This window comes from Schistocerca cancellata, chromosome 1, assembly GCF_023864275.1.
Source record: "Schistocerca cancellata isolate TAMUIC-IGC-003103 chromosome 1, iqSchCanc2.1, whole genome shotgun sequence".
Classification (NCBI taxonomy): domain Eukaryota; kingdom Metazoa; phylum Arthropoda; class Insecta; order Orthoptera; family Acrididae; genus Schistocerca; species Schistocerca cancellata.
This window is the reverse complement of record NC_064626.1, coordinates 692,025,205-692,048,040: the sequence shown is the minus strand read 5'-3', so window position 1 is coordinate 692,048,040 and position 22,836 is coordinate 692,025,205.

Sequence of the window (22,836 nt, the reverse complement as noted above, 5' to 3'; positions counted from 1 at the left end):
ATGTTATCGAATATTTTTACATCACGGGTTCTCACCCCCATATCCACTTGTAGGGGTGATAGGGGTACACTACTTCACACTAGTCCCGTACAAATAATGAGTCACGTACATGCAAAATTACGTCTGAGCTATGCTTCTATGTCGCTCCCTTTTACCCCTACCCCTATTGGCGGTAGGTGATTCTTACCCGCTCAGAAACATTAACATGCGTGCTCACAACAAATCAACAGTTTCATCACACTCTAGTGAACGGTGTAGGAACGAATAGGAAACAAACAAAGAAAGAAATATTCATTTTTATGTATTAGACTGTGCCTAATTTTTTTGACGTTTGTTGAAAGTGAGCATCACGTTTCATTCAAATGTCTGGTAACAAATTTTGTTACAGGTAGATACAAGGAGATGATCTCATCAAGCCTGATATGAAAACACTGATCCACGTTAACTGATACTGTTTTAAAAAAAATGCCTTTCTGAAACAATTGAGCTATCCCCGTCGAAGCAGGCAATCAGAGCTTCTCGATTCAGGAACTATGTCGTGAAAGACGATATTTGAATTCATTATCATGTCAATAAAAATAAATTACGATCAAAGTCCTTTTACAGGTTCTTATTCTAAAATCGAATGCAGTCGTTTAATATACACAATGACAACTTTTCACACCGTTCAACTCTTAATTTAGAAATTTTATGATAAATTATGTTTTGCAGTCCTTAGTCCTTTTGTCCTTACGTGACCCCGCTTTAATCAGTGATCTTCATGCATGTACGACTGTGCCGTGCGCACGTAATATCTTTGCTGGTATCGATCGTAGTTGCGCTAGGTTTGCCTCTGGGCCATTGCTGGGCTGCGAGGGTGCAAGTGTGAGCAGCCACGGGCGAGATGTACGCCCGTGCTCGGCTTGCTATAGGAGGGTGACCGGCTCGCAGCAGTGGCGTAGGAGGTCCGTGTTGCACGAGGATGTGTCGGCTCTCCGCGTTGGCCGTGCGTTGCTGGAAGGCGGCGGCCTGCTGTAGGGAGTTATGGGCGCCATCGTACTCATTGGGAACTGGAGTCTCGTCTGCCTGACTAGCAAAGGAAGTGAGCCCGGTTGGGGAACTGTTGCCTGCTCATACTGTGGACTGTGGTGAGATCCTTTGATAACAGGCATTAATTTCGTGCAGTCTGGCTTCTCTCGCACCTTCTTAATACACTCCTGGAAATGGAAAAAAGAACACATTGACACCGGTGTGTCAGACCCACCATACTTGCTCCGGACACTGCGAGAGGGCTGTACAAGCAATGATCACACGCACGGCACAGCGGACACACCAGGAACCCCGGTGTTGGCCGTCGAATGGCGCTAGCTGCGCAGCATTTGTGCAACGCCGCCGTCAGTGTCAGCCAGTTTGCCGTGGCATACGGAGTTCCATCGCAGTCTTTAACACTGGGAGCATGCCGCGACGGCGTGGACGTGAACCGTATGTGCAGTTGACGGACTTTGAGCGAGGGCGTATAGTGGGCATGCGGGAGGCCGGGTGGACGTACCGCCGAATTGCTCAACACGTGGGGCGTGAGGTCTCCACAGTAGATCGATGTTGTCGCCAGTGGTCGGCGGAAGGTGCACGTGCCCGTCGACCTGGGACCGGGCCGCAGCGACGCACGGATGCACGCCAAGACCGTAGGATCCTACGCAGTGCCGTAGGGGACCGCACCGCCACTTCCCAGCAAATTAGGGACACTGTTGCTCCTGGGGTATCGGCGAGGACCATTCGCAACCGTCTCCATGAAGCTGGGCTACGGTCCCGCACACCGTTAGGCCGTCTTCCGCTCACGCCCCAACATCGTGCAGCCCGCCTCCAGTGGTGTCGCGACAGGCGTGAATGGAGGGACGAATGGAGACGTGTAGTCTTCAGCGATGAGAGTCGCTTCTGCCTTGGTGCCAATGATGGCCGTATGCGTGTTTGGCGCCGTGCAGGTGAGCGCCACAATCAGGACTGCATACGACCGAAGCACACAGGGCCAACACCCGGCATCATGGTGTAGGGAGCGATCTCCTACACTGGCCGTACACCACTGGTTATCGTCGAGGGGACACTGAATAGTGCACGGTACATCCAAACCGTCATCGAACCCATCGTTCTACCATTCCTAGACCGGCAAGGGAACTTGCTGTTCCAACAAGACAATGCACGTCCGCATGTATCCCGTGCCACCCAACGTGCTCTAGAAGGTGTAAGTCAACTACCCTGGCCAGCAAGATCTCCGGATCTGTCCCCCATTGAGCATGTTTGGGACTGGATGAAGCGTCGTCTCACGCGGTCTGCACGTCCAGCACGAACGCTGGTCCAACTGAGGCGCCAGGTGGAAATGGCATGGCAAGCCGTTCCACAGGACTACATCCAGCATCTCTACGATTGTCTCCATGAGAGAATAGCAGCCTGCATTGCTGCGAAAGGTGGATATACACTGTACTAGTGCCGACATTGTGCATGCTCTGTTGCCTGTTTCTATGTGCCTGTGGTTCTGTCAGTGTGATCATGTGATGTATCTGACCCCAGGAATGTGTCAATAAAGTTTCCCCTTCCTGGGACAATGAATTCACGGTGTTCTTATTTCAATTTCCAGGAGTGTATTTTTACCATTTCCTCGGTCTGATATTGTGGGCCGAATCCGCTCGGTTGTATTAGATAACTCGCAGCTTATGGTGAATGTGCGTTAAATCTGAAAAATCTACTCACCACGTCGTTGAGCAGTGTGGGTGCTTTGTAGTGTGCGAAAGAGGCGCTATCTGTTATAAACTTTTATCCTGTCTTTTGTCTGACGCTTGCCAATGTTTTCATGTGTTTGCTGTTTTACTTAAAGTGTTCTAGGCTCACGTGTTAATGAGGCTTCTGCGTTTTATGAAAATTGTGTTTATTTAGTTTTGTGCATTTCAACTTCTCACTGCGTAATGAATAGTCTATTAAATTTCGGACATTCAGCCACGCAAATACAATTTCTCCCACTGATATTTCGGCCGCATATCGTCCAGCAATTTTAAAAGCAAGTCTTGCGACTTACTCTGAATATGGCCGGACAATACGAGGCTGAATTATCAGCAGAAGAAATTTTATTTGAACGGCTGTATGCCCGAAATTTAATAGACTATTTAGTTTGTTTTGCTGGTGCTTTCAGTGCTTGTTAATTGGCTTCAATTTCATAATCTTTAATTCTATGCGTCTGTTGCAGGACACATTAACCATTACTTAAAGCTTTATTTTCAGGGACCTCACTGTTTGCTTTAGTGAAGTGACGCCACATGGAGTTAGTAACAAGTTCGTTAAAAGAGATCTATTTCGGTAAGACAGCAGGCCAGCTGAGCACGTTAAATACGTATTATTTGCCATTTGTCTTTTTCTTTTAACCAGACCTCGTCCGTTAATTATTTTTCAATTGTTTGTTTTGGCACGCTGCCCACTGAGCCTTGGCCAATCTGTATATTAGAGCGGCTACTACCGTTGTTTGCTGTCCTTAACTTTAAGCGTTGGTCTTTTTTCAGTTATTCAATTTATACGCGGTTTTTCTTACAAGGCGTCCTTTGGTATAAGTTCAGGCTAACGTTTTACTTGGCCACGGGGTCACAGGAACCTTGTGTTTTCACAAAATTCCAGGCAAATCTTGAAACTCCTCCACCATTTGTAAACATTCTTTACATGACCGCTGGTGGTTAATTCAGTACATGACTTTCTTTTAAAATACTGTTACAGTTTCTTTTCACTTAAATTTTTAAATTTGGGTCTGACTATATAATGTGTGTTTAATATTTATGTTCATAATTTGTAATTGTTCTTGTTACTCTCAATGTAACAGCTTACCTCGCTTGAATATTTCACGTATCTAATATATGCGTGGTTATATGAATATATATATATTTTGAATGTTTAAGTAAAGAAACGCCGCTTAGAGGCGACCTGAAATATAAGTTCCGTCTAGTGCTTGCTTTATCATTGTGCTGTAATTCTCACTGTGGTTATTAACGAGTTCCGTGCAGTTTTGGGGAAACTTCACGCAAGCCTTAAGCAGCCTTCACCGATTGTAAACATGTTTGCGTGGCCGTAGGCTATTAATTCAGATAACTTGTACATATTCTTACTTATCTGAATACCGCTGAAGATCAGTGTCTGTAAAATTAGTGGCCCCTTAAAATTTGGTGTTGCCTCCTTCGTGGTTTGTTGGTGTTATTGGGGCATATGCCGTTTGGTGAAAATGTCAAGCATAATCACTGGTTTCAGCATTTACGTTTTTAATCTGTAATTTGTGTATCTTATTATCACGAGCTTTTATCATTGGGCCTTAAGCTGTTGGTGCAGTGGCCAAGAACAATTTCGGGTTTGCCCTATACAATTAACTTGTTAAAATTACCAATGAAACATACTTTTAATTGGGGCTTAAGCCAATTTTGCATTAGCTAAATTTGTCATTTAATTTACTTTTCTGTATATGAAGAAAGCCACAAGGTGATTAATTATTTAGCAGTAATTTGATTTGTGATTCTTTATCACTACAGCATTGATTCAGAACTTTTGTTTGGTTTTTCAAGCCACTTGTCCTTTGCGGTTAAGCCATTTTTTGGATTGTTGTTCGTGTAATTCCTTGTTAACTACTTGTGCTGCATGTTTTTGAAATTGTAAAGTGGTTTTGCTTACTGTGATCCCCTTGTTGGTGAGTTTTCGCATTGTAAGATGTTGTTTTTAATAAACTATTGTGTAGACACTTTATTTGTGATTCCAGTACGTTTCCACTCTCCAGCCAGCTCCCTACCGCTTTAATAGTGACACTAGGTGAGGGACTGCAGTGTCTATTATGAGGGGCTCAACTATACAGAAAATTGTCCTTCAGCGTAATCTAACATTATGTAAATTGTAAATTGCATAGGAAATGTATTGAGACATAGGGAAACAACCGCAGTGGTATTAGCTGGAGATGTAGAGGGCAAAAGTTGTAGGGGAAGTATATAGAACATATAGAAAAACTTGGTCAGACGAATACAGGATAACAACAGTAGCAGAAAATGGTGTAATGGGAAAAGGAATCGTTACAAATCGGAAGAAATTGAGCTACTGTGAATAGTCCAGTGAGAGGACTGTTTTCGTCGGAACCGACAGAAACCAACGCCAACAACAATAGTTCAGATATAAGTGAGATATAGAAAGAGATATAAAATATAGAAAGTATATGAGGGTAGGGTACTGATTGGGTACTTCAGTATGTAAAGGGGAAAAAAATCTAATAATCATGAGGGACTGGAACCCGGTAGCAAGAAGAAGAATAGAAGAAAGTGATAAGGGACAACAGGAACTCGGTAGTAGGAATAACAAAAGAGAAAGACTAATTGAGTTTTGAAATAAAATTCAAGTAGTAATAGCGGATATACTGTTCAAAAATGAAAATTGGAGTAGGTTCACTTACAAAGGAAACTCCGCATCGCACCACCCTCAGATTCAGTAGTAATACGGCCCAGTGGATAGACCGTCAAAGATTGAACGTAGGTCAAGCACGAAAACAGAAAGAAGGTGTACTGACGGTCCAAGCTCAAAATGTGCGACATCGAGGGAACTTGAATAGCCACGGTGTGGTGGTTATGTGATCACGGTGTTGGACTGTGAAGTGGAGATCCGTGTTCAAACCTGCCTCGTGCCCAGTACTTTTCTTTTTTTCACAAAATTATTAACTGTCCGTCCAGTCATTGACGGGCCTGTTCGCTGTATTCAAATTTGTGTCTGTGTAGTCGTGTAATGTACGTTTGAAACAGCGAGAGGTAACTAAGGGATCTCCAGACGTACGTACATCCTATTTGTTACACAAGAATCACATGCTACAACTCTTGCATTCCGTTTTGGATGTTTTGAGTTCCTTTGACGTAACATAGTTCACACCCGTTTATTTGTTGTTTTCATTTCTGCTTTCACTGTTCATCACATTTACTTGCGACTGTAATATATTCTTACCACATGACTCCTATTCTGTAACCAGTGTATAGAATGAAAATTGCCAAGACTACCAAAGGAGAACAGACATGTCGATGACCGGAAGGAAGCTTCATAATTCTGTGAAAAAAGTGAAGCACGAGGGAGACTTTAACAGGAGTCTCCCGTTTCACAGTCCAAGACCGGGTCCACATAACCACGACGCCGTGATTCTTGCAATTCGCTCGGTGTTACATATCTTGAGCTTGGACCGTTCACTGTTTCTATTTTGCTTCTTTTTTCACAGTTAAGTGCAAATTCTTCCTGTGTTCATGCCTGATCTGTGTTCAGTTTTTGACTGACGATCCACTGAACTATTTTACCACTAAATCTGAGAGGCGTGCTCTGGGGAGTTTCCCTTGTCAGAAAACGCACGGAGATACGAGAAGATTCCAGTTAGATTACACCGTAGTCACATAGAGATACCGAAATCATATACTGTGTTGTAGGGCGGACTGAGAAGCAGATTCAGACTCGGATCACAATTTAGTTAACTGAAAAGCAGACTGAAGTTTAAGAGAATGGTGTGTATATGATATGGAACAGAGAGTGTGAAAGAAGTGAGATACTGAAGTGATGATGAATGGTGAGATTCAGGGCTGTAGGTCCTGTGATAATGAATACTGCAGTGGCAGTTCAGTTTAAAAGAAATATGCATCACTAAAAATGGCAATCATAGAATTTAGACAGACAATGGCACGAGAAAGGAAACTGCCATGAGACACTGGGCGAGTCAAGTAATACTTCAAGTGACCTACAAAAGTAGGAAGAACAAAAATTTTCTGGGAAAGACAGAAATTTAAGTCATTTAGGTATAAAATAAATACTTAGTGCAAGGAAGGCATGGCGAAATGGTTGCAGGAAACATTTCAAAAAATCCAAAACGAATTATCATTGTAACAACTGATTCAGCATAAAAGAAAAGTCAAAAACACCTTCAGCGTAATTAAATATAAGGATGCCTACGTTAAGAGTACAAAACGAAATCTACTGTTAGGCGTAGAGGAGAGGACGGATGAGAGAGTACACTGAAGGCCCTACGACGGGGACGACTTGTCTGATGTAACAGAAGGTGTGAGTCGATGAGAAAGGCGTAGGGAATCCTTTATTGGAACAAGAGTTTAACAGAACTGACGAATAATTGCGAACAAACAAGGCAGAAGAATAGTTAAAATTCCTTGCAAATTTCTAAAACCATTTGGGGGAAGTGACAACCATATGAATATTCATATTAGTTTGTCGTATCTACGAGGCGGGGGATATGTCGTCGGAATTTCGAAAGACTATCGTCTACACAATCTGAAATGTATTTCATATGAGAACTATCACAAAATCGTCTTAATAACACATGCATCCAGGTTCGTTACAAGAATGGTACACTGTATAGAAGAATTGGTTAGAAAATTGAAGGTCTGTTAGATATTGATCAGTTTGGTTTTAGGAAAGGTAAAGACACTAGAGATGCAATCGTGACATTGCCCTTTGTAATGGAGATAACAATGAAGGTAAATCGAGATAACTACATATGATTTGTTGATTAGAAAAAGAGTATGAGAATGTAAAATGGTGCCAGATATTGTGAAATTCACGAAAAAACCAATGTAAGCTATAAGGACAGACGGGTAATACACATTCTATACAAGAACTACAGGAGAATAACAGCAATAATAATAATAATAATAATAACAATAATAACAAGAGTTACAACTACTGGTTTATATAGGAGCACTCACTACACTAAATATACACACTAGGTAGAGATCAGAACAAACCAACACACAGAAGAAACCCACAAAACCAGCATGGCAACACAGGCTACAGATCATAAAAGAAAAACTGAGAAAAGACATCGAACAGCTAACACAATTTATAAGAAATGAAATGTCAGAAAAAAACGAAAAAGGTTAGGTAAAATCTCACAACAAGAAGCGATAGAGCAATTAGATGAAAAGAAGCAGAAATTACAAGCATTGGGCAAACGACTTAGAAGATACAAAAAAAGTGAAAATAGAAGGAAACAAAACCAAATATTCAACACAAACCAAAAGAAATTTTACCAGACAATAGATAACACACACATTAAAATAGACAATCCACCAAGCATAACAGACCTGGAACACTTCTGGAGCAACATATGGTCAAACCCGGTACAACATAACAGGCATGCACGGTGGATACAAGCAGAAACAGACACATACAAGATGACACCGCAGATGCCTGAAGTGATAATTTTGCAACATGAAGTCACCCAAGCAATTAAATCTACTCACAATTGGAAAGCCCTGGTAAAGATAAAATACCAAATTTCTGGCTAAAGAAGTTCACCTCAACACATTCACATCTAACTAAATTATTTAACAGTTACATTGCAGACCCATACACATTCCCTGATACACTTACACATGGAATAACTTATCTGAAACCTAAAGATCAAGCAGACACAGCAAACCCAGCTAAATATCGCCCCATAACATGCCTACCAACAATATACAAAATATTAACTTCAGTCATTACACAGAAATTAATAACACATACAACACAGAACAAAATTATAAATGAAGAACAAAAAGGCTGTTGGAAAGGAGCACGAGGATGTATAGAGCAACTGATAATAGATGCAGAGGTGACATATCAAGCTAAAACTAAACAAAGGTCGCTACACTATGCATACATTGATTACCAAAAAGCTTTTGATAGTGTACCCCACTCATGGTTACTACAAATATTGGAAATATACAAAGTAGATCCTAAATTGATACAGTTCCTAAACATATTAATGAAAAATTGGAAAACCACACTTAATATACAAACAAATTCAAATAATATCACATCACAGCCAAAACATATTAAGCGTGGAATATACCAAGGAGACTCATTAAGTCCATTCTGGTTCTGCCTTGCTCTGAACCCACTATCCAACATGCTAAATAATACAAATTATGGATACAATATTACTGGAACATACCAACACAAAATCACACATTTGCTATACATGGATGACCTAAAACTACTGGCAGCAACAAATCAACAACTCAACCAATTACTAAAGACAACAGAAGTATTCAGCAATGTTATAAATATGGCTTTTGGAACAGACAAATGTAAGAAAAAAAGCGTAGTCAAGGGAAAACACACTAAACAAGAAAATTACATATTGGATAACCACAGCGACTGCATAGAAGCGATGGAAAAAACAGATGCCTATAAATATCTACGATACAGACAAAAAATAGGAATAGATAATACAAATATTAAAGAAGAACTAAAAGAAAAATATAGACAAAGACTATCAAAAATACTGAAAACAGAACTGACAGCAAGAAACAAGACAAAAGCTATAAATACTTATGCTATACCAATATTGACCTACACATTTGGAGTAGTGAAATGGAGTAACACAGACCTAGGAGCACTCAATACACTTACACGATCACAATGCCACAAATATAGAATACATCACATACATTCAGCAACAGAAAGATTCACATTAAGCAGAAAGGAAGGAGGAAGGGGATTTATCGACATAAAAAACCTACATTATGGACATGTAGACAATTTAAGAAAATTCTTTCTAGAACGAGCAGAAACTAGCAAAATACACAAAGCAATCTGTAGCCTTCTTCTGTCTTACTGGGCTCTAGGATTTTTCTGGTATCCTGATACTTTGTAGTGCACCTCCCAGATCCATGACGACGTTTCTGATTCGTATTAGGTTCTGGCTTAATGACGATGTTGCATTGTCTCGCTTTTACAGTACGTAATAGGCATGATTTATTGTAGATTTTACAATCTTGCAGAATGCTCGACTCATCTTTTGATTTCTCTGTTCGTGAGCTTCTTTCTCTATTCCATTTGCGTGCATCATCTTCCCAAAACACTTGGATTTGTGAACCCTGTCGATCCCAGCATGTTTTGTTGTGATATTTTTTGGACCATCTTTACAGCCTTCTCTTTCAGGACTTCGATTTACTGTGTTATCTGTGAATACTCCCAGATGACCAACGACTGGCAGACAGCCAATATCAGGGATATCTTTACTGCTCGTCACACAAAATATATCACAGTGCCAGCTAGATGGGATGAAGTACGAACTGGAAAATGTTAGCAGAATACCAAGCACGAAGATCCTGTGCTAAACAGATACTCGGCTTAAAGAAAATTCTGAGACACCAAACGATGAGAAGCAGAGATACCATGTGCACCTTTGTACATATAAAAAAAAACGACTCTATAGACAGATCACCACTGATCCGAGAACTGGAAGATAGAGGTCTCGGCAACAAAACAGTGAACATTGTCAAACAGGCACCAACAAACATGAAATCTAAAATTAGCTTCTTGGGAGAATTATCAGACGCATTCGAGACTCCGGATATGAGATAGAGCGATGGTATTTCACCACCGTTATTTAGTATATAATAATAATAATTATTATTATTATTGTTCTTTCTTTCTTTCTTTCTTTCCTCAGGCGTTATGTCTGGTTAAAAATGGAAAGTGATGCGGACCTTGATCAAGCGTGACTTCCTTTTAACTGTACGGTATATGTTACACTGCATTTAGGAACTTTCGGGTAATTGAACATGTATCAATAATTACATATTTCTGTAGTTGTATATATAAGTGTGGATGTAGTTGTATTGCATTGATGTACTGGTGGGTATTGTGTGGTATGACTCCTGTAGTTGATAGTATAGTTGGTATAATGTCAACTTTATCCTGATGCTACATGTCCTTGACGTCCTCAGCCAGTTGGATGTATTTTTAGATTTTTTCTCCTATTTTCTTTTGTATATTTGTTCTATTGGGTATGGATATTTCGATTAGTTGTGTTAATTTCTTCTTTTTATTGGTGAGTATGATGTCAGGTTTGTTATGTGGTGTTGTTTTATCTGTTATAATGGTACTGTTCCAGTATAATTTGTATTCATCATTCTCCAGTACATTTTGTGGTGCATACTTGTATGTGGGAACGTGTTGTTTTATAAGTTTATGTTGTAAGGCAAACTGTTGATGTATTATTTTTGCTACATTGTCATGTCTTCTGGGGTATTCTGTATTTTCTAGTATTGTACACCCGCTTGTGATGTGATCTACTGTTTCTATTTGTTGTTTGCGAAGTCTGCATTTATCTGTTGTGGTATTGGGATCTTTAATAATATGCTTGCTGTAATATCTAGTGTTTATTGTTTGATCCTGTACTGCAATCAAGAATCCTTCCGTCTGACTGTATATATTGCCTTTTCTTAGCCATGTGTTGGATGCGTCTTGATCGATGTGTGGCTGTGTTAGATGATACGGGTGCTTGCCATGTAGTGTTTTCTTTTTCCAATTTACTTTCTTCGTATCTGTTGATGTTATGTGATCTAGAGGGTCGTAGAAGTGGTTATGAAATTGCAGTGGTGTAGCCGATGTATTTATATTGCAGAATAGACAAAAGACTCAACACGTATCTAGGTAAGACAAACATGTTATGAAGAAACGTCGAAAGGTATTTTATGAAGATATCAAGAGAATGCTGGACACCCGACAAAGTATATGGACCTTGGAGTACATAGAAACATTATGAGCATGAAGCAAATGGCCGAAATCAAAAAAGAGTTGAAAGATGCTGGCGTAACAGGGTCAGATATGCGTATCAGACAAACATTCCAGCACAAAGTATTCAAGTGGAGAGTGAGGAAGAGGTCAAGAAATTCAAGATTTGGTCAGATGAAAATGGTTCAAATGGCTCTAAGCAATATGGGACTTAACAGCTGAGGTTCTAGGGTTTAGGACTTCTTAAACCTAACTAACCTAAGGACATCACACACATCCATGCTCGAGACAGGATTCGAACCTGCGACCGTTGCAGCAGCGCGGTTCCGGACTGAAGCGCCTAGAACCGCTCGGTCGGCTTTGGTCAGATAAAAGAAAGAAAATGCATAGACAGTGAAACCTACAATTATGGATAAATGGATGTAAGGCGAAAGGTTAGGTCCCATGTGCCATCTTGTGTCATTTCCTGTTACTACCTTATTGACGTAAATAGCTCGGAAACAGGGAGGCCTTTGGCAATAAAAATTTCCATTAATTACAAATAGATCGAGTAACATATCAGATCTCCATAATAGGGCAATAAAACAGGTACGCCTTGATTAATAAGAGTTTCAGCTAACCCAAATTACGAAATAGCTCTTAATTTAACTAAAAGGGAACAGGCAGACCTTCAATAACAAGAGACTTAAGGTCTGTCTGATTTTCGTCTCTTCGCTCACATGAACCGTTGGCACAGGCAACGAGCTACAGATCAGCGTAGGGAATTGACAGAAATCACAGGCACCTGCCGTGTATGACGAGCGTACTGGAGAGTTGATACCAAGCCACAACAAATGTTTACGTGGGAGAGGCGATTATGTAGAGAAGTAGTTGGAATGTGTAGCTAAATGCTGCAAATAAAACATATTTGATTTTCACTGTGATTTTTATTTTGCCAGCGGTCGGCAGTTGAAAAAAAAGTAGCCCTCCTATATGAACAAAGGCAAGTTATTTGCAAATGAGAGTACAGGTGAGAGACAGCAAATATTTTCTGAAATAAATTAATTAATAAGTTAGCAAACAGATTCATAATGAGATTAACAGGGAAACAGAGAAAACGAAGGAAGATTGTTTTAACTTCCTGTCAGTGAGGAGACAGAGACCGTGGAAATCTACATCGAACGTAATTGAAAATATTTAACAAACAGGACAGCACGTTCATTAAACTAACAAGAGATTTCAGCGTAATGAGAATGATGTAGTATCGCTGTGCACGTGCAAACGATAACGAGGCTACGATTTCTATCTGTTAATAAATCACGGCAGTACAGCAGACGTCACCGTTGCTCTCTCTGTCGCGTCTGCATTTCTTTTCTTCGGACTTCTTTCTGCACAGATTGCACCCTGGCTGCTAATAAGATCACATCTGCACCTCTCGAAACTAGAAGCGCACTGTTTCGGTTAGCAGTCATCTTATTGGTTTGACACAGCCCGCGACGACTGTCTCGCCTGCGTCAATCTGTTCATCTCAGAGTAGCACCTATACCCAAAGTCTGAATTGTTGGACACATTCCACTCTCTGTATTACACACCGTTTTCCCCTCTGCAGTTCCTTCTAGTACCAGCAAAGACAGTCCCTGATGTCTTAGCATTGGTCCTATCATCAGGTCCCTTCCTCCCCACGTAGTACCTGCTCATTTCTCATCCCACCAGTCAACCTAGTTTTCAGCATCCTATTCTAACACCACATCTCAAACGTTTCGATTCTCTCTTTTTTTTCTTTTTCTCCCACAGTCTACGATTCAGTTCCATACAATGCTGTGGTCCAGATCTAAAACTTACTAAGGAAAATGTTTGGTAGTAGTAGACTTCTTTTGTCCGGGAATGCCCGCTACGCCTCTCCTAGTACGCTTCTTATAGTCTGCTACTTATGTCTCTTTGAGTCGTCCATCATGTATTATCTTGTTTCCAAGGTAGCAGAATTCCTTCACTTTGTTTATTATCTGGTCTTCAATTTCGATGTTAAGTTCATCGCTAGTCGTTTATCTTTCTCCAATTTACTTTCAGTCCATATTCTGTGATGTTTAGCTTATTCATTTCATTTAACGAATCCTCTTGTTCTTCCTCACTTTCTCTGAAGATAGAAATGTCATCAGCGATTATCACTGATATAGCTTAACCATGAATTTTAATCAAACTGATGAACTTTTATTTCAGCCGCAGCTTCTTTAAAGTATTATTTGAACAGTAGGGAAGAAAGATCGTAACCATACCTTACGTCCTTTTCTAATTACAGCACTTCTTTCTTTGTCTTCCATTCTTGATCTCCCCTGTCACGCCTTGTGGCCTAGCGGTAAAGTGCATTACTGGAAACTGAGAATACACGGGATGGAACCTCAGTCGGACCAGGGAAACTTTCTGTATGCCTTTAGCCTAGCTTTCACCTCTCAGTGATGTCGGAAGTCGCCATTAACGACTCATGGTTCGGACTCCACTTTAAACTATACGTTTCATTTTCCCTGTTGCACAACTGGGGTATATTAGAGACACACAAGCCGCCGAAGTGGCATGCAAAAAAATGGTTCAAATGGCTCTGAGCACTATGGGACTTAACATCTATGGTCATCAGTCCCCTAGAACTTAGAACTACTTAAACCTAACTCACCTAAGGACAGCACACAACACCCAGTCATCACGAGGCAGAGAAAATCCCTGACCCCGCCGGGAATCGAACCCGGGAACCGAGTGGCATGCAGTCGAATGAGTCTCAATCTCCAGTTGAACCACACGCAGTTACTATTTTTTTTTTATTATTAGTATTATTCACGTGTAGGCCACTACAAGAGGACACGAAGCGTCTACTTCAGGTGAGATTTTCTCGGGCGCAACACCTATTTAATCTTCTCATTGAGCCATGGCAGGGATGTTGACATCGCCATTCAAATTCCTGACGCCACTGCCTCGATCTGTCGTGTGATGTCCCTCTGGTTTGAGGCCACTAAGGTCTTTGCTCGAGGTTGTTGAAGGGGGGACGGGGCGCGATGTGATGTGGCGAGTTCGGGAGTGTGAACGGAGGACGGTGTGGGAGGTCCGCCTGGCGAGTAAGGCTCTGAGCACTATGGGACTTAACATCTGTGGTCATCAGTCCGGCGAGTAAGGCGAGCACTTGAGCAAGCGTCTTGGGCACGGAGCCCGGCGAGTGGTTGCTCAGCATGTTTGTGGGCAGATTTGAATCCGTAGCTGCCTTCGAGTGCCGTTTTCGAGCGTTGTCTGGACAGCCATCTAAGGGACGTACCACACCTATGAGAGAGTTGAAGCCAGTTTCGCTGTGCTGAATTCTGGCCCCGCCTTTGTAACCGGCAAGCATCAGCTTCGATTCGTGAAGCTGAGTTAAGTTATGGATTTTGATTTCTTAATTGTTATTTTCTTATTGATACCTATAGGGTAGCTGATCTATTTCACCACCAGTTGGTTCCATGAATTGTGCCTGTTGTTTACTTTTCCAGAGTCGATTCTGCCGTTTGCTGTTTGGTAACAGAATATCTTAAACTGTGTGAGCCGGTAGTGTTTCCTGACTCGGAGCGATAACGTGTTTCTTCTATGTTATGGCCGGACCAGACCAAACGCCTCCCACTCCCCCCCCCCCCCCCCGACCCCAGCCCACCCTGCAGCCGTCGCCACGCAGTACTCTTAGATGGCTGGGTTTTAGTCGACCTCCCTGCCAAACGTCTTCGAACACTAGGTAAGTACCTTTCTCTTGTAATATAGCCAGGATGATCAAACATCCCATCGAAATGGCTGAGGGAGCATCTTCGTTGCAACTGCAGTATAGGCAGAGAATTATCACGGACAAAGAAACGCATTACAGTTACGTTATGTGAGCTGCATAAAGTTAGGAGAAACCCTCAGCTGGAATCCACATTTGGCGGGAGACACTATTTTATAGTCCTCTTTACGTTCTATGTGTGCGCTCCAAACCGAAAAGTATGCTAGTGATAGACGGGCGTAGTTGCGTAGTAGAGACACTGCGCAGCACATCTATGCAAGGTTTCGCCAGTTTTCGCGATGGATCAGAAGTTGAAAAAAAAGTAGTTTAAAAAGAGGTCAGAAGATTCTGAATCGAATACGTACGCAAGACAGAAGTCTGGCTCACAATCAAGAAAGAGTGTAGTTGCAGCGAGTTTCTCTCTGCCGGGTGGACAAGGTCTGCGGACTTGGGCTGTTCGCTTAGGCAATAAAACGAAACCCCTGCAGCCGTCGATTTGATGTTTTTTTATTATGCAGCATCCAGTTTCAGTGACACAATACACAGTCATCAGGCCTTAGCTGACGCTGAGGAGGTGAACTCCAATCATATACACAATCACATCAGTGGCCCACATCTATGAATGGGCTTCCTTAGTATACTGTTACAGCGGTGTTGTGTCTGCAACTATCAACTACCAGTTGGTAGCAGAGCAGAGACAAATGGGACATCTTTATTGCGAAAATATGTGGCGCAAATTGGGAAATCCTCTGACATAGACGACAGTTAGGAATTGCAGATAGTTATGGCCCCGCCGCCTTGGAACGAGGTCGTCGGAAACGGCAAAACTGGTCAGTTGTTCACGTGCTGTCGTCGGTCGGGAGCACCTGTGGAATGTGGTCGGAGAGAGAAACCTCGAACAGAGCCTAGATGTTGGACGTCCACGCTTCAAGACAAAACATGGAGGTCTGAGGCTTGCCCGCCCTGCAACGCAGGATACACGGCGATCTGATGAAAGAGTGCAAAGCTGGTGCAGGAACATGTGTTTCAGAGCACACTCCTCAGTGCATATGGTTGAACATGGGTCTCCACAGCCGAAGATCCTTACATGTTCCCATGTTGACTCAACAACAGCATAAATTACATTTGAACCGTGGATCAATGAAACGTGTCACCAGATCAAATGGAGGCAATGCTATGCTATGTGGAAGATTCACCTGAGGTTCCCTGGGTCCTGCGTTAGGAATCTAAGGCACCATGACAATTGCGAACTCGTGATTATTGCAGACTACGCTTATCCCTTCATGCTTGATGTCTTCCGCAATAGCGATGACTGCTTCCTACAGGATGACTATCACTCTCACAGGACCAGAATCGTTCTAAGAGGTTAGAGCAGCATGGTAGTTAACTCACGTTTGTATGTTGGCCATCATATTCGCCTGATTTGAACCCGACGGAACTAATGTGGGATGCTGTCAGGCTCCAGCTCCGTGCCCACATGTAAGCGGCCCATACGTAAGGTAAATGCTTGACTTCTGCCTAAATATCCGTTGCCTCATACTTTCGGAAACATATCTCTGACTTGTCGAATCTATACCACGCAGAACGCTGCTATATTGCATTCCAAAGGTGGACCAACACGCTATTAAGCAGGTAATCATAAAATTTTTGGTTCGTTGGTGTTTATTCCCCTGTAAGTGACTATACCCTCCGAGACCTCAGATGTCACCTCACATTTTTTGTTAATGCACGGATGATTAGAAGTACACTGCCAGAAAAAAATTAGTACGCTCTTTCACAGGTTTGCGGTTCACTCAAGTTTTATTGTAGCCTCCACAGATGGAAATGCAGGCACTGACAGTGGCACCCAGTCAATCGTACAGAGGGCGAATACTGTCCTGGGATAAGTTACGCCACGTCTGCTCGACCTGTCCACGTACTCGTAGTTCTGTAAGAGTAGTTGGCAGACAAGTCGCACGAGGCACTTTTCGTCCCATCATATCTGACACGTGCTCGACTGGATACAAGTCTGGAGATCGTGCTGGTCAGGGAAGTTGATGCACGTCTTGCAGAGCATGTTGAGTTTCAAGGGCAGAGTGAGGGCGAATGTTATCCTGATGGAACAACACATCACGTTCTTGTTGGAAGAATCGCAAAAGAATGGGTCTAACAACATTCTGCATTTACCGAGTGGTGGTTAGCCTCGCCTCCAGAAATACGAAAGTGACCGAGAGTTGTAGCTTATCGTTACCCCAGACAACAAGGTCTGGGGTGGAGCGAATGTGTCTTGGACAAAAGCACTCTACGAGACAGCGCTCTCCAGGTCTACGTCGTACGCGCAAATAACCATCACCTGCGTGCAAGTACAATCTGCTTTCATCAACCAAGGCCACGACGCGCCATTCCATTTTACAAGCGATCCTCTGATGGCACCAGCCGAGCCATGCACGTCATTGCTGTGGCTTGAGTGGAAGACGGGTACAGGTGTGCGTGCCCGTAGTCTCACTGCAAGTAACTGGTTCGCAACAGTTTGTGTAGACACGACTGGGCTCACAAGCTCTCTGATCTGTCCTGTGGTAGCTGTACATGTGCCCTTACATGCTGCCCTTACAATTCGCCGATCATGGCAGACGTCCAGAACCTTGTCTATATACGTGAGAATGCTGCCAGCCGTTGTGGCGCTTCAGTTCGGAATTGCGCTGCTGCTGCGGTCGCAGGTTTGAATCCTGCCTCGAGCATGGATGAGTGCGATGTCCTTAGGTTAGTTAGGTTTAACTAGTTTAGGGGACTGATGACCTCAGATGTTAAGTCCCATAGTTCTCAAAGCCATTTGAACCATTTGAGAATGTTCACGTGACCACTGATACCAAATATGTATCACAACTGACGCAGCACATCCAACTTGTGTGGCAGTTCTCCGAAAGGACCATCCTGCCACTCGGAAGGCCTCTTTCCAACGCACTCATTTTTCTGTAGGAATCACGAGTGCGTCTCCGTGGCATAGTTGCCTGCTTGCTTTACACTGAGACGTCTGTTTCTGAACATTCCCTTTTAAAGGGTAGATACGGAAGGCGCTCTGGTAACGGTGCTGCTACTCTATCTGTTGGCGTACGACGATGAAACATTATCACTACATCCGCTGTGCTCCAGATGTCGTATGCTGTCATCGGATCAAAATGGACGTCGTCTTTCTAGATGTACTATTTTTTTTCCGGTAGTATAATCGCTTTGTGCTGTCTACCCTTGCGGGCTTCTCACGTGTTAATAGCGTGCAACACACTCGAGGCTAACTACACCAACTCAGTATCGGTCGGAAGGAAGCAGTGAAGGGATCGATGACGGATGACGTGGAATTTGCGCAGAAACGTTGACAAAATTAGCATTTAGGATAGAATATCGAGGATGCAAGAAAAACGCGACTGTAAATAATGGCAGGCCGCTGTGGCCGAGCGGCTGCTTCTTCATTTCCAATAAAATGGCACCATACAGACAACGATACAATCAGGGTTACTGCTATCTTGAAGGTAAACAGGGATCATTGTTGACATGCTCTGGAAACCATCTTTTTAGGCATTACGACATGACCCAGTGCTGTAGTGTAAATATTGCATGTTACACATTCTTTCACTAACATTCCCCTTTTGCAGTCGGTTTATCCCATAATAAAATTAAAACTGTTGCAAAAACGTTAACAGAGAGTTCTTACAGAACGGAACAAACGTTCGAAAGTGGTGCAATTAATTAACTATACAGAGAGTTCTTACAGAACGAAACAAATGTTCGAAAGTGGTGCAATTAATTAACTATACTACGACTGCTAATTGACTATGCACGACATTCAGGTAGTAATAACATATACGTATCAGCATGTCAACTAGCTATAGAGCAGTTGTCTTACACCCTGACCTAACGTTTCATATGCTATGACGGCGCCCAACATCAAGTTGTTTATGGCCTGCGAAAATGAAGAAAAAATTATACTTCTAGAATCTGAATTACGCACTTCTGTTTATTGGTAGTACGTTCCGTGAAATATGAAAATCATTTTCACTATACATGAAAATTCAGGGAAGCAACATGACGTCGTATCGGGTTATCGCGTTCTAACTCGACAAGTGCACTGCTTGACAAATGTTAAGGAATATAGACATTGTCGGACAGGAATAACCACATACAATGATGGATGACATGAAACATAGTACACACGTAATATAGGCAGAGTGGTATATTTTTAACAAAAAAACATTACATATTTCACCACATGGGAAAGCAGGATAACACACATAAATAACGTTCATGTCTGACACAGGTCAGACTCGCAACATAAATGCCGATATCGGACTCTCAACAAGCAAAATGCCCTCTTCGGGCACTGAAGCGCATTTTTGCACCTGTTATTCATGCTGGATACTAAACTATTGAGCAGTTCTTGAGAGGTATTGTCCTACTCCTCTTTCAAGGAGTTTTCAGTTCGGGGAGGGGATGTTCGTCGAGAAACATGTGTGCCGAGATCATACCAGGCATGCTCCATAGGATTTAGGTCCGGGAAGTACGCGGGCCACACCATATGTTCAATACTTCACTTTCCAATGTGTGCGACACCTCATCTGCCCTGTGTGATCGATCATTGTCTCCATAAACAGAAAGTCGAGATCTACCGCGTCCCTAAACAGTTGGAGGTGATCCGGAAGAATCTCCCTGCAACACCACTGCGCCGTAACGGTACCTCGCGCAAACATAAGCAGTTGTGCTCGGCCATCGTGCACAATTACTGCCCACATCATGATGCCGAGGCCTTATCGATGACGCCCCCTATGAAAATTTTGTCGTGTGTGTAACGTGTTCCACTCTCTCCCACACAAACTATTAGCCAGAATCTCCCGCCACAGTGAATCAGGACTCATCGGAGAACATCACCTTGGACCACTGTTGCTGATACCAACTATAATGCTCTCTACACCAACGAACCCTTCCTCGACGATGACGATGTTGAAGTGGGATGCATTTACCAGGTTTCTGAACATACAAACCAGCCTGATTTCATCGTCGGAAATTGTTCTGGTAAAGACACGTGTACAGGTATCGGTTGCAAAGTCTGCAGCGATCTGCCTAGGACTGAGGTGTCTGTTCCTTTTCGCCACTAGGGCTATGTATCAATCCCCTTGCAGCGTGATGTTCCATGTACGACCACCAGCATGCTTTCGCGTAGCATTTCCACCTTCGGGGCCTCTTTTAGTCGCAAGATGACACTTCGGGACACACTCTTTACTGTGACCGCAGTAGTGACACTTCCAGATGCTCCTAAACAACCATAAGCCCTCAAATGATGTCATGCATAAATATTGCCGTACCACACGGAACGCCACTTTCATTGGTTCCACAACAATCTCCGTCCAACAACTTACAACATTAACTGTCGAGTGCATGCAGAGCTTTCATGCACATAACTGGCTGCAATTAATCCGTACCGCCCTCTACATTTCCTTTTACTATCACTGGTCGGTTGTTCCACAGCAATATTCGGTTGTTCCGTACCACTTGGCAGTTTTTCCTTAGCAAGTGTCAGTTGTTCCTTAGTAGTTGTCAGGCTGTGTATTGGAATAGAAAGAGCGCCAGGCTTCATTATTCATTAGTCCCATATTTACGATCATAAGTGATTCTATATATAGAGAATCTATACAAGGAAGAGGCACTTGAGGGCAATATTATGGAAATGGAAGAGGACTTAGAGGAAGATGAGAAGGGAGATGTGATACTGCGGGAAGAATTTGACAAAACACTGAAAGACTTACGTCGAAACAAGGCCCCGGGAGAAGACACCATTCCGTTAGAGCTGCTGACAGCCTTGAGAGAGCCAGCCATGACAAAACTCTCCCATCAGGTGAGCAAGATATATGAGACAGGCGAAATACCCTCAAGAAAAATATCGTAATCCCAATTCCAAAGAAAACAGGTGCTGACAGGTGTGAAAATTAGCGAACTATCAGTTTAATAAGTCATGACTGAAAAATACTAACACGAATCCTTTACAGAAGAATGGAAAAACTCCAGGAGCCGACCGCGGGGATGATCAGTTTGGATTCAGGAGAAATGTAGGAACACGCGAGGCAATACTGACCCTACGACTTCTCATAGAAGAAAGGTTAATGAAAAGAGAACCTACGTTTATAGCATTAGTAGGCATAGAGAAAGCTTTTGGCAGTGTTGACTGGAATACTCTCTTTCGAAGTCTAAAGGTGGCAGGGATAAAATACAGGGAACAAAAGGCTATTTACAATTTTTACAGAAACCAAATGGCAGTTATAAGAGCCGAGGGCCACGAAAGGGAAGCAGTGGTTAAGAAGGGAGTGTGACAGGGTTGTGGCCTATCCCCAATGTTATTCAATTTTTATATTGAGCAAGCAGTAAAGGAAACAAAAGAATAATTTGGAATAGGAATTAAAGTCTAGAGAGAAGAAATAAAATCTTTGAGGTTTGCCGATGACATTGCAGTTTTGTCAGAGACAGCAAAGGACTTGGAAGAGTAGCTGGACGGAATGGGCAGTATATTGAAAGGAGGACGTAAAATGAACATCCACAAAAGCAAAACGAGGATCATGGAATGTAAGCGAATTAAGTCAGGTGATGCTGGGGGAATTAGATTCGGATAGTAGTAGATGAGTTTTGCTATTTCGGAAGCAAAATAACTGATAATGGTCGAAATAGGGAGGATATAAAATGTAGTTTGGCAATCGCAAGAAAAGAGTTTCCGAAGACAAGAATTTTGTTAACATCAAGCATAGATTTAAGTCTCAGGAAGTCCTTCCTGAAAGTATTTGGAGTGTAGCCTTGTATAGACGTGAAACATGTTAAATAGATAGTCTAGACAAGAAGAGAACATAATCTTTTGAAATTTGGTGTTACAGAAGAATGATTACACGAGTAGATCACGTAACTAATGAGGAGGTACCGAATAGAATTGGGGAGAAGAGAAATCTGTGGTGCAAACTGACCAAAAGAAGGAAACGCTCAGCAGCACACATTCTGAGGCATCAAGGGATCACCAATTTAGTACTGGAGAGGGTAAAAATCGTAGGGGGAGACTAAGAGATGAATACAGTAAGCAGATTCAGAGGGATGTAGTTTGTAGTAGTTATTCGGAGTTGAAAATGCTTGCTCGGGATAGAGTAGCATGGAGAGCTGCGTCAAACCAGTCTTTGGGCTGAAGACCACAACAACCACAAAGTGATTCTAGAAGGTCAGATTTTAAAGTGGGGCTCAAATGAATTATCTTCTTGTACCCGATACAGGTGATCTTATAAAGAGTTGCTCTAGGAATTTTAATTAAAATCTCATTGATATTTTGATTTCAGCTTATTTTAAATAGTTCAGACAGTAAGGTGCTCTTAAAGGAGATATGATCATACGATCAATCGAAATTATAAACCATAGCTATTCCAATTACGTATGTAAAGTCACTAAACAGGCTGTTGGGAAATTCCCGTTAAAAACTTCTAGGACTTATAGTGGGGACGCACCGTTTCCTCTCCACGACGGTTTCACTTCAGATGTGTGGCGCGTCCACATCTGCTGAGGGAAAGAGAAAA